General features: G+C 27.5%; 1 long non-coding RNA gene across 1 annotated transcript; it reads left to right on the top strand.

Annotated features, from left to right (window-relative positions):
- The first annotated feature begins 1115 nt into the window (after positions 1 to 1115).
- On the top strand, positions 1116 to 3151 carry LOC145954347 (uncharacterized). Its single transcript, XR_014431551.1, has 2 exons — positions 1116 to 2133; positions 2816 to 3151. It is a non-coding gene; the product is annotated as an uncharacterized LOC145954347 (long non-coding RNA).
- Positions 3152 to 11674: the final 8523 nt, after the last annotated feature.

The raw sequence follows: 11674 nt of genomic DNA, 5'->3' as shown, positions 1-11674 counted from the left end.
TTTACTTAAAGATGTTTGTAGAATTTAACTTATGATATATACACCTTCTTTTTATTACAATTACACCTCATTCGTTTAAAAAAGGTTAAAATTGCTGACAGAAGAGCTCGAATCCACACACATACTTACGTGGAGAAAATCTTAAGTCTTTCCCCTTAACTAATTGGGCAAACCACCCACTTGTTCTTTTTGATAAATTTTTAATACATCACAATGCGTTTCTTTGCTTTTTTTTTTTTTTTTTCTATCAAACATAATACATGACCATTTTAACGAAGTTTTTTTTATTCGCACATTTATGTTAAAGTTTCGTGTTGAAATAAAATCCCAATACAAATTAACATATTATATTATCTTATCAGTTTAAATTATTCTAAAATGATTAGAATATTTAAGTTAACATCATTAAAAAAACACCATTATAAGATTTTAAAATTTATTTTTAATATAATTATTTATAAATATACTTTTAACCATATAATATTCATGAAAAATATATTTTGAATTAAAATATATTTTAAAAATTTAGTATCAAAATATGCATTATGATTTTATTATAATCTTTTGATTTAATATTGGATTTCTTTTTATTATAAAACTTAGTAAATAAAATCTAAAATCTGTATCAGCTTCTTTGATAAAAATATTTAATTAATTTTAATATATAATAAATTTAATATCAAAAAATTTATTATGATTTTAGTTATAATTTTTATTATCTTTTGATTTAATATTGAATTTCTTTTGATTATAAAACATAGTAAATAAAATCTAAAATCTATATCAGTATCTTTGATAAAAATATTTAATTAATTTTAATATATAATAAATTTAATATTAAAATATTTATTATAATTTTAGTTATGATTTTTATAATTTTTTGATTTAATACTGGGTTTCTTTTAATTATAATATTTTAATGTATTTTATTTGAAATATCATTTAACATATTTTATTATCTTTTTATTTTAATTTATTGTAAAATAATTAAAATATTTAATTTAGCATCATTAAAAAAAATAACCATTATAAAATTTTATTTATTTAATTTCATTATTTAATATAATCCTTTTAGTCACCGTATTGACCAAAATAATAATTTTAATTAAAATATATTTTAAAATTTTAGTTAATTCATTATCATTCACTCACTTTATTAAAAAATGATAAAATATAATTAATTTTCAATTAATTTAATAAAATAAAAACTTTAAAATATATATCTGAAATCTGTAACAATTTCTTAAATACAAATATTTAATTATTTTAATATATAATAAATTTAATATCAGAACATTTATTATGATTTTAGTTATGATTTTTATAATCTTTTAATTTAATAGTGGATTTTTTTTATTATAAAACATAATAAATAAAATTTAAAATTTGTATCAACTTCTTTTGAAAAATATATTTAATTAATTTTAATATATAATAAATTTCATATCTAAATACTTATTATGATTTTAGTAATAATTTTTTTGATTTAATATTAAATTTTTTTTATTATAAAACATAATAAATAAGATCTAAAATCTATATCAGTTTCTTTTGATAGAAATATTTAATTTTAATATATAATAAAATAAATATTAGAATATTTATTATGATTTTAGTTATAATTTTTATAATCTTTTGATTTAATGCTAAATTTCTTTTTGATTATAATATTTTAAAGTATTTTATTTGAAATATTGGTTAATATATTTTATTATCTTTTTATTTTAATTTATTTTAAAATAATTAAAATATTTAATTTAGTATGATTAAAAAAATAATCTTTCAAACATTTTTATTTTTAATTTCATTATTTATTATAATAGTTTTAGTCACTGTATTAATCAAAAAATTATTTTTAATTAAAAGATATTTTAAAATTTTAGTTAATTTATTATGATTCAGCATTCCCACCATCGCACACTTTCTCCCTTTCCTTCACTACTCTGAACCACTGGTGGGAGTTAGGGTTCAGCTTCTCTCTGTCGTTCTGAATCACTGGTGGGAGTTAGGGTTCAGCTTCTCTTTGTCGTTCTGCCGTGATGCAGCAGTTCTGCCGTGCCTGGCTCGCTATTGCTCACTGTGACATGACCCATTGGCTTGGCTTGGTGATTATTGATTTTGCATTTTTATTTTGTGAGTCCACTGTATATTCGTGTGTGCCTTTAACATCGACCCTATTCAATGTCTCTCATTTCTTTCATCATTAAGCATTCATTCATTCATCCTTGCGAGATAGATACACGTATTATAACCAAAAACCAATCTGCATATTTTTGCTTAGTTTATGTCTCTCTGCTGCCAATAATTTATTAATTTCTTTTCATTCATTCATCCTTGCGAGATAGATACGGCATATTTTGAAACATAATTCTCTGTTGTTCCCTTTGTCGGTCTTTTATTGATTCCTGCATCCGTATTTGATTCTGATGTAAAAACAGAGTCAGTTTCTTGTGCAAAAGCTAGTATTTTTTTTAATTTTTATTCAATAATATATTTATTTTATAAGAAACATTACATAAATAATTTTCTAAAAGATAATCATGTCATGTAATTGGGCACTAACATATGGTCCCCCATATAGAATTAGTGGATATTTTGAGTTAACTGTTTGCAATTCTTGATCCCTTCTAACATCAAACTTCTCCTGTGGGAATCTATTTTGATAAACACTACGAATGTAATACTCAGATTCTCTAAATCATTATTGATGTGGGTGTAATCTTAGTGCTAAAATCTTCTATAATACTATATAGACTAATCATTCACTGTCGTACAATTTACAACTAACACAAAAAGATCTATTTTCTCCAATTAGCATTTGAAAACAAGGAGAAGGAAGAGGAATTTGGTGGGGACACCCTACTCCAAGTCTTTGATTTGCCTGCAAGAGTACAAGTTGTTGAAGGCAGCTGTTTATGGTATTATATTTTGTTTGGCTACTGTCATTAGGCTTTCTTAGCATTAATTGTTATTACTTAAACTCTTACAAATTGCAAGTCAAGTCTACTGACCATCCATGAGTATATGAAAACTGTCATAGAGTTTCACAATCTTGCTTGCAATATCCCTTTGTGTGATAGAAAGTGAATCAGAGAATTGTAGAAAGCTAAGTTTCTATTAATAGAAAATTACAAAATAATTCCCAGGATTATTGAGAGGCTTAGACTCACCCATACCAACATAAATTTCCTCTCAAATCACAAGATAAAATCTCCCTTTCAACCCTTTTTCTTATTTATAGGCAACATGCCTTATTTCCTTAATTATCCCAGCCCCCGATCACTAACTCTCTAACCAACCAATTATTCTACTAACTAATGGGTATCTATCATTGTTTTCAAAGCATGGCAAATAGGTAAAATATTATGAATTTATGAGTCAAGTCTATGCACTCTCCATGAGTTCATGTACATTCTTAAGTTAGACAACCTTGCATGCAAGACTCCTTTGTGCTCACAGCATGGATAATGCTCAAATATACTTTACCTTATTCCAAAGTTCAATTAAATTATGAAAAATGGGAACACCAAAGATCCTATTCTTGACCACTTGGTCACAACTTTAATATTATGTTAAGAATCAAGTATCCTAAAAGCTTAAGCAATTAGATAGAGGGGCTCAGGAATTTTTTTTATATCTCTAAACAGATTCATCACCAATATTTGGTATTCATTAACATTCATGGTTTACAACAAACAATGAATCCATGTGCCATTAGGTCAGTCAGCCACATAGATAAATTGATGGCAGTAGCCTCCATCAAAAACCATTTTTTCAATTAAATTAATCAATCAACAAGACATTTTCAAAAGTTCCTAGGCAAATACTGCTATAAAAAAATGTGAAATAAATACAAGCTAACTTGAGCAATGGCAGCGACTTGCTCAACCAATATTCCATATGGATCATTATTTAAAGCATTTTGAAATGTATAATATGAGTTCACAATGAATTTTAGAATGAGAGCTATGTCTGAAATGTAAAGTTATTATATAATTTGTATTGTGATCTATGTTGTGAAGATTGTTGTGGGGCAATATATTTCCTTTCTAGCCTTCATTTGAATGGTATGAAATTTTATTAATTTAGTTTCAGATTTTTTTTGTTCCATGCAATGACATTTGGATTCCTGTATGATTCATGGTGAATTTCTCTTTAAAAATGGTTGGTATGCAGCGGTGGGAAAATAATTATATTCTCTGAAATTTCTACTTTAAATACTTGGTTGGTATGAGCATACTTTGTTCCCACAATTAGGGATAGCCTCAAAGCATGTAGAATCATTTTTAGCGTTTTAGTATTTCTAATACTTTTTGAATAAGGCAGGAACATGTTCAAGGTTTTTAGCACAGTGCTTGCAAATTGCGGTACCGTTAATGCATTAATTAGTCTATATGAATCACATAAATATGTTTTTATGGCCATGGAAATTAAAATAAAATAAAATAGATACTGTTTCAGGTATAAAATTAGCGACCAATTTTCCGTCTCTAAAAATAAAGAGAGCTTAGCGACCGAATTTAGCGACCAATATTCTTGTCTCTAAAAATAAAGCAAATAAATTTAGTGACCACTTTAGCGACCGAAATAGAAATCGATTTTTATTTTATTTAAAAATAAAAAACATTTAGCGATTGAAATGAAAATCGTTTTTAATTTTTACAAATAAAAATATGTTTAGCGACCGATTTTAGCGATCGAAATGAAAAATATTTAAAAAAAATAAAAATACACTTAGCGACCTATTTAGCAATCAAAATGAAAATTATTTTTTAAAAAAATTAAAAATTACATTTAGCGACCGATTTAGAGACTGAAATGAATAACAATTTTTTATTAAAAAATAACAAAAACACATTTAGTGACCGATTTAGCAATCGAAATGAAAATCATTTTTAAAAAAAAATACATTTAGCGACTGATTTAGCGACCGAAATAAAAAAATAATTTTTTTATTCAAAAATATAAAAATACACTTAGCGACCGATTTAGCGACTGAAATTAAAATCATTTTTATTTATTGAAAAATAAAAAATTTATTTAGCAACCGACTTAGCGACCATAATAAAAAAATGATTTTTTTTAATTTAAAAGTATAAAAAAAAAATGTAGCGACTGATTTAGCAACGGAAATGAAAATCATTTAAAAAAAATACATTTAGCGACCGATTTAGCGATATTTGTTTTGGTCACTAAATCAGTCCCCATATGATATAGCGACCATAATGATAGTGACCACTTAGCGATCAAAAAATTCAGTCGCTAAACAGCGACCAACCGTATTTTCGTCACTATATAATTTTGCAACCAGGGTTTTTGCAACCATTTCAAATCGGTCGCTAATGTAAATAACGATCGATTTGACCAATTTTGCGATCGATTTTTCTGGTCGCTAAAAACCTTTGTTTTCTTTGTAGTGGGTCCATATTTAGATATCAGGATTCTGCCCCACACTACAAGGAAAATGATAAATTGCGACGGACAAATTGCGACAGTTATCTAGAAACTGTCTTCGCTTTGATATTGCGACCTTTCATACGAAAATTTTTCAAAATCGTCGCAAAATTGTTCAACATTGCGTCGCAAAATTTGTTTAACATTGCGACCGTTAATCATAAACCGTCACAAATTTTTTTTAACATTGCGACAGTTAGTCATAAATCGTCGCAAACTTTTCAGCATTGCGACGATATTGCGATCTTTCATACGACAGTTTTTCAAAATCGTCGCAAAATTGTTCAACATTGCAACGGTTTATCGTAAACCGTTGCAAAATTTGTTTAACATTGCGACAGTTAATCATAAACCGTCGCAAATATTTTTTAACATTGCGATAGTTAGTCATAAACCGTCGCAAACTTTTCAGCATTGCGACAATTTACTGTAAACCATCGCAATCTACAAGACAATTTTTTTTATTAGAATTTAAAAGTTTTTTTTTTTGAAGTATTATGTATATTATCTTAATGAACTTATATTTTATTAACAATTTTATATATACTTCCTTTAACATGAGGTACACGATTTTTTTTTCTTTATATAATTTCAAAATCGTGACTAGAATATAAGTTTATCTTTCAACAAACTTATGAATTTATCCTGTATGTAAGATGTGTTAGAGTATATAAATAAATATAATTATCATTTTATAACTTAATTTTTGAGTTATCAAGTCACATATTATTGAATAATTTACAATGTTAAATTTTATAAATTTTATTTTAAATGTCAATCTTTTTAACACTATTAAAAATATAAAAATGAATATGTTAAATTTTATAAAAATCCAGATTAATTTATTTATGATATAAATATGTTTTTAATATCTAATATATATTTTTAGATGATAATTTATTTTAAAATATATCTTATAATAACAATTCTAAATGGAACATAAATCTTCTAATTTTTCTTATTTTGATTTTTTTAATCAATATATACAATTTTACTATTTTGATTTTTTCGATCAACGCATACAATAAATAAAAAACACAAAAGATAAACATGCATGGTACAAGTTTTATTTTATCAAAAAATTATTTATTTTAATATATTACATTATATATGTGAATATTAAGATATATATATATATATATATATATACATATATATGTATATATATTATAATTAAACTTTTTTTAAAAATTAATTCATTTTTAAGAAATTTTTTTTATCACATGAGAATTAATTTCTTTCAAAAATTTGACAGATATCAAATAAATAAACACTTTTTTTGAATCTATATTTTTATTTTATTAGAATATAATTTTTATTTTTTAAAATATATTATTTTTTTAGATAAAAAATTATGTATATGTCAAATAGTAGTGGGGGCAAGTGCCCCACTATTCCAAACGTGCATCCATCCCTATATATATATATATATATATATAATATAGGGGATTATAATTATACCGGTATAACTTTTACTAAGTATTATGCCGCTCAATAACTTTATATTAAATGTGAATTTTTTAAATCTAATCGTTAAATTGAAAGTTCATATCACTTTATAAGTGTATATCAAATTTTGTTAAAATTGAACAACAACTGGAAGGTAATCAAAGTGTTTATATTTTAGTGTATTTTGAAATGAATATATTACACCAATTTTGTTTTATAAAAATGAAGTATCAAATCATCTTGGATTAATATAAAGTTTTGTATATATAATCTATGAGAGATATGAACTTTCAATCTAACAGTTGGATTTACCAAATTCACATTTAATATAAAGTTATTGAGCGGTGTAATATATATATATATATATATATATATTAAATGTGACTTTTACTAAGTGTTACACCGCTCAATAACTTTATATTAAATGTGAATTTTGTAAATTCAACCGTTAAATTGAAAATCTTTTACTCTTAAATCATATATACAAAATGTTATATTAATCGAAGATGATTTCTTATAAAACAAAATTAAATCTGTCAAAAAATTTATATTTTTGATGAGAAAATTTTTGTAGGAAAAGCTATATTATTGATGAAATATTTCAGAAAAATTTATATTTGTCGAAAATGTAAGAACTAGTTTTAAATTTGATATGAAAATATTATGATATAATTTGATAAGAGTTTAAGTTAGTGATGGAAGCACTTAGAGAAGAAAGTTGATTCTTCAAGTTTTCCATGCAAAGGACCGAAGAACTCTTGAGGTAGAACTCCTTGAGGTGGCGGAATCACCTTGGAGGGTTCTCCAATGGTGGAGAAGCAATGGAATAGGTTCGGTTACTTCCTAGCTTATGAAGGAAGCTTGAGGAACCAAGGCAAAGTTTGAAGAAATTTTGATAGAAACCTTAGAGAGAGAGTTCTCTTCGATTTTAGGAGGGACTTTTGGAGAGAAATCTAAAGTTTTATTTCTCAAATTCTCAAAAGTGATTACAAGAGAAGGATTTACAAATTTATAGGGAGAGGTAGCTTCTAGGAGAAGCTAACCTTAACCATGGTTCACTAGGAACCATGGTAAGGTGTAGCTAACCATCCATGGTTTCTAAAACTTGTAGGAGAAGCTAACCTTGACCATGGTTCACTTAAGAACCATGGTAAGGTCAGCCTAACCTACCAAGGTTTAGAAACTTGGAGGAGAAGCTTCAAAAACCAAGAAGAGTAGCATAGAAATTTCGGCCAAAGAGAAACAAGTGAGCTAGGCGGCCAAGGCTCCATTTCCTCCTTTGAATTATTTCAAAAATTGTTGATTTGGTTTAGTTAGGTTCATCAAATGATGATGAGACCTAGATAAATCAAATCTATGAAAAATTAGGAGTAAAATGAGTCTAATATGCAAAATTTTGCCTAGGCCCAACTCAGGCCCTATTTCTAAACACATTCCCTAGCTTTGCTAAATGTTACCCCCTTTCCCTACTGAAAAAATAGAAAATGAATGTATCAACTAAGGAGGTTAAATGGAGTTAAACTGTCCAAGTAACCCACCTTAAAATCAATATACAATCACGAATTAAAAGCAAGTAAAGTGTCTCACAAATACAAAGGCAAAATTAGACCTATTCAAAGGAACTATGTACAAAATATATGAAAAAGGTCTTTAAGATCATCTCATTCCTCTTGGTTCTTTTAAGATATCACCTCTTGGATTCCTTGGCCTTGGCCATAGTCTATCATCCCCTCCCTCTTGAAAAGGATTTGACCTCAAATCTCGAGGGTCTTCATGATTGTTGGCCACACCTACAAATATATAATAAAATTCATGAGAGGTGATATTCTCAACAAATAAATGTGAAAGGTATATCCTAGAAGGAATCATTTCATGGAACCTAAAGAAATCAATGATACTAGACCTTCTAATATGATGATTAGAATCCTCTCCTAAACATATACTAGATATATTACTAAATCCTAAAAATGTGCTAAAATTAAAACTATACCACACTAAAGAGTTAATCCTAAAAATTAGAACATCTTGCCTAAAGTACCCTATGTGGTATCCTAGGCATTTCCTAGAAAATAAGGAAAATACTACTAAGAAATTTCCTAAACAATTTTGGATTATATTATTTTTTGGATAGTTATGAAAAGAATTTGTCACAAGGAACCTTGAAGGTTCATATTCTATATCCAACAAATAATATATTCCATAAATTGGGTGCATTATTGAAACAACTAAGGTAGGAAAAGTCCTACACAAAGGAAGGCTATCTACCTTGGGCACCACCAAGAAAGTAGCATGAGAAGTGGAACTAAGTGAAGTCCACTTCTCCTTCACCAAATCTTGAAGTTGAGACTCTTTTTCTTTAAAAATAATGGATTTATGAATCTCCTCCTCAAGACTAGTGGCAGAATGAGGGCAAGAGTTAAGATCTTTATGAATAAAGAGAATTTTTTTCATAGGATTTTTAGTACTAAAACAATTCTCTTTAATCACAAATCCTTTAGAGGATATTTCTTCCTCTTTACTCTTCCCTGCATAAAGTTCTTTCTTTTTTTCTATTTCTTCTTTTCTTTTGATTTTCATTTGTCTTCTTCTTTTGTATTTTCTCATGTCTTCTTTCAATTTTTCTTCTTCTTGTTTAAGAATTCTCAACTTCTCATCTAGGATAGCAAGTTTGGCCTCTCTTTCAATTTTCTCCTTCTCTTTTTGAAAGGCCTCTTGCTTCTTCCATAGTTTAAGTGATTTTAGCTCTTTTGTTAAGTAAGAAATGCTTTTAGGAGAGCTATCACTTCCACTATAGTTGGATTGTTGAGACATTTTAAACAACAAGATTTTTCTCTTCACACAAAAATAGATTTTAAGAAAATAATATTTTTGAAGTGCTTAGACTTGGCACTTAGAGGTCTAAGAGTACAAATTGAACTATGGAGGGAGGTGAGCTATTAAAGAGCCACTTAATAACCAAGCCTCTTCAAGTAAAAATCTCTAAACCCCCTTTTACGTTTGCCTTGCACAAAACAATTTTCACAAAGATATTTTTCAAAGAAAAATAACAAGTAAGTGCCTAAAGTGTACAATTAATCAATACTTGAAAACATAAATGGCAAGAAAACATAGATTGCTTGAAAACTTAAATTTCTGAAAACATAACTTGCTTAAAACATAAATTGCATGAAATCTTAAAGACAAGAAAACATAAACTAGGCGTTGAAAGCAATTAAACCTATGTGAGAGCTTAAAAGGCACCAAAGACCTTCAAGGACCCTCTCACAAGTACTACACGGTTTTACTATTAGAACACTTAAGGAGAGATGGAGATACACCAAAGGCACTCCAAGACACTCCTTAATAAAGGCCTTGTACAAAAAAAAGGAGAATTGAAAATTTACAAGAAAAATGAAATGCAAATTTACACCAAATGAAATGCAAATTCACACTTAAGTGAAATGTAAATTCACACCAAATGAAATGTAAATTCACAATCAAATGAAATTTAGTAGCTGCACTTAATTTCAAAGAAAAAAAATTAGCCACTAATTAGAAACAAATTTTAGAGACGGATTTTGTAAGGAAAATAGATTTAGTAACAAAAATTTCCATCACTAAAATTGGTCTCTAAAGTTCACAAAATTTTCAAAATTTTGGTGCTCCTTCTCTTCTAATTTCAGCCACCAAGCATGCAGCCCTCACAAGTGTATCACTCTTCTTTTAGAAGCAACCTTGACTTTGGTTACTTCTAGGTGTTTGCAAGAGACCTTCCACCAAGAGAGAGCAAGCTCCCTAAGCAACCACCAAAGCCTTCAAGTTGACTTCCTTTGACTTGGCCTCCTACACCTTTTAAGAAGCACTCAACCACCTTCAATTGCTGGAATATTAGTGCTAAAACTGAAAAAGGCACAATTTATAATGGCTACACCAATTGGTAGAATGAAATGATACAAACTAGAAGGAGTTCCACAAAAAGATAGGCAAAAATTAAGGCAAATTTAGAAAGCTAGCACACAAAGGATAACCTATCAAAGACACTAGAATGGATTACAAAAACAAAGCTAAGATTAGAAACAAAATTAAGACACAAAATATGTGGCTGGACTGAAAATTAATAGGCAAAGATTTCACCAAAACCGAGAGCTAATTCACACAAATTTTTCACTCCTTTTGGCTTTTTCTTTTGCTATTTTCTTTCTTTTCTTTTTGAAAAATATTTTTCACTTCTTTTTATTTGATTAATCAGGAGTTTAAATGTCTTTTGAACAGTTATAGGTCTCGGCCTTAGGCTAGAAAAACTGCAGCAAAAATATTTTCACAAAACAAGAGGTGTTCACAAGCATGTTTTCACTAGTGCATCACAATTTTATAGTATTTTTAGGTCAAATTTTTACGCACTATTTTCTTTTGTTTTTCTCATGCATTTGGAACACATACACCTCTGTTTTGCCTCTGTTTCTAATGTATAAAATTTGTTAAAAGTTTCAGCCACACAATAAGACTCAAGAAAACCTAATAGGAATTAGTGTTTAGTAATTTTTTTGACAAAAATTTTAACAACACATAATAGAAACCTAACTCTAGGAAATTTGCTAGAACTAATAGCAAATTATGAACACAAATATGTAAAACAAAATTAGATATAGGTAAGGTTCAGATTCAAAAAGAAAAATACACAAAAAATTTCGGACACAAACAACACACAAAAAATTAGGTCAACAAGCTAATCTAGGAATTTTCAACATGAAAAGGACTACACATGACTTCTATGACAAAACAAGTGATTCAA

This window comes from Cajanus cajan, chromosome 2 (genome assembly GCF_000230855.2).
Source record: "Cajanus cajan strain Asha chromosome 2, NIPB_CcT2T_4, whole genome shotgun sequence".
Lineage (NCBI taxonomy): Eukaryota > Viridiplantae > Streptophyta > Magnoliopsida > Fabales > Fabaceae > Cajanus > Cajanus cajan.
This window is presented reverse-complemented; position numbering and strand designations above follow the sequence as displayed.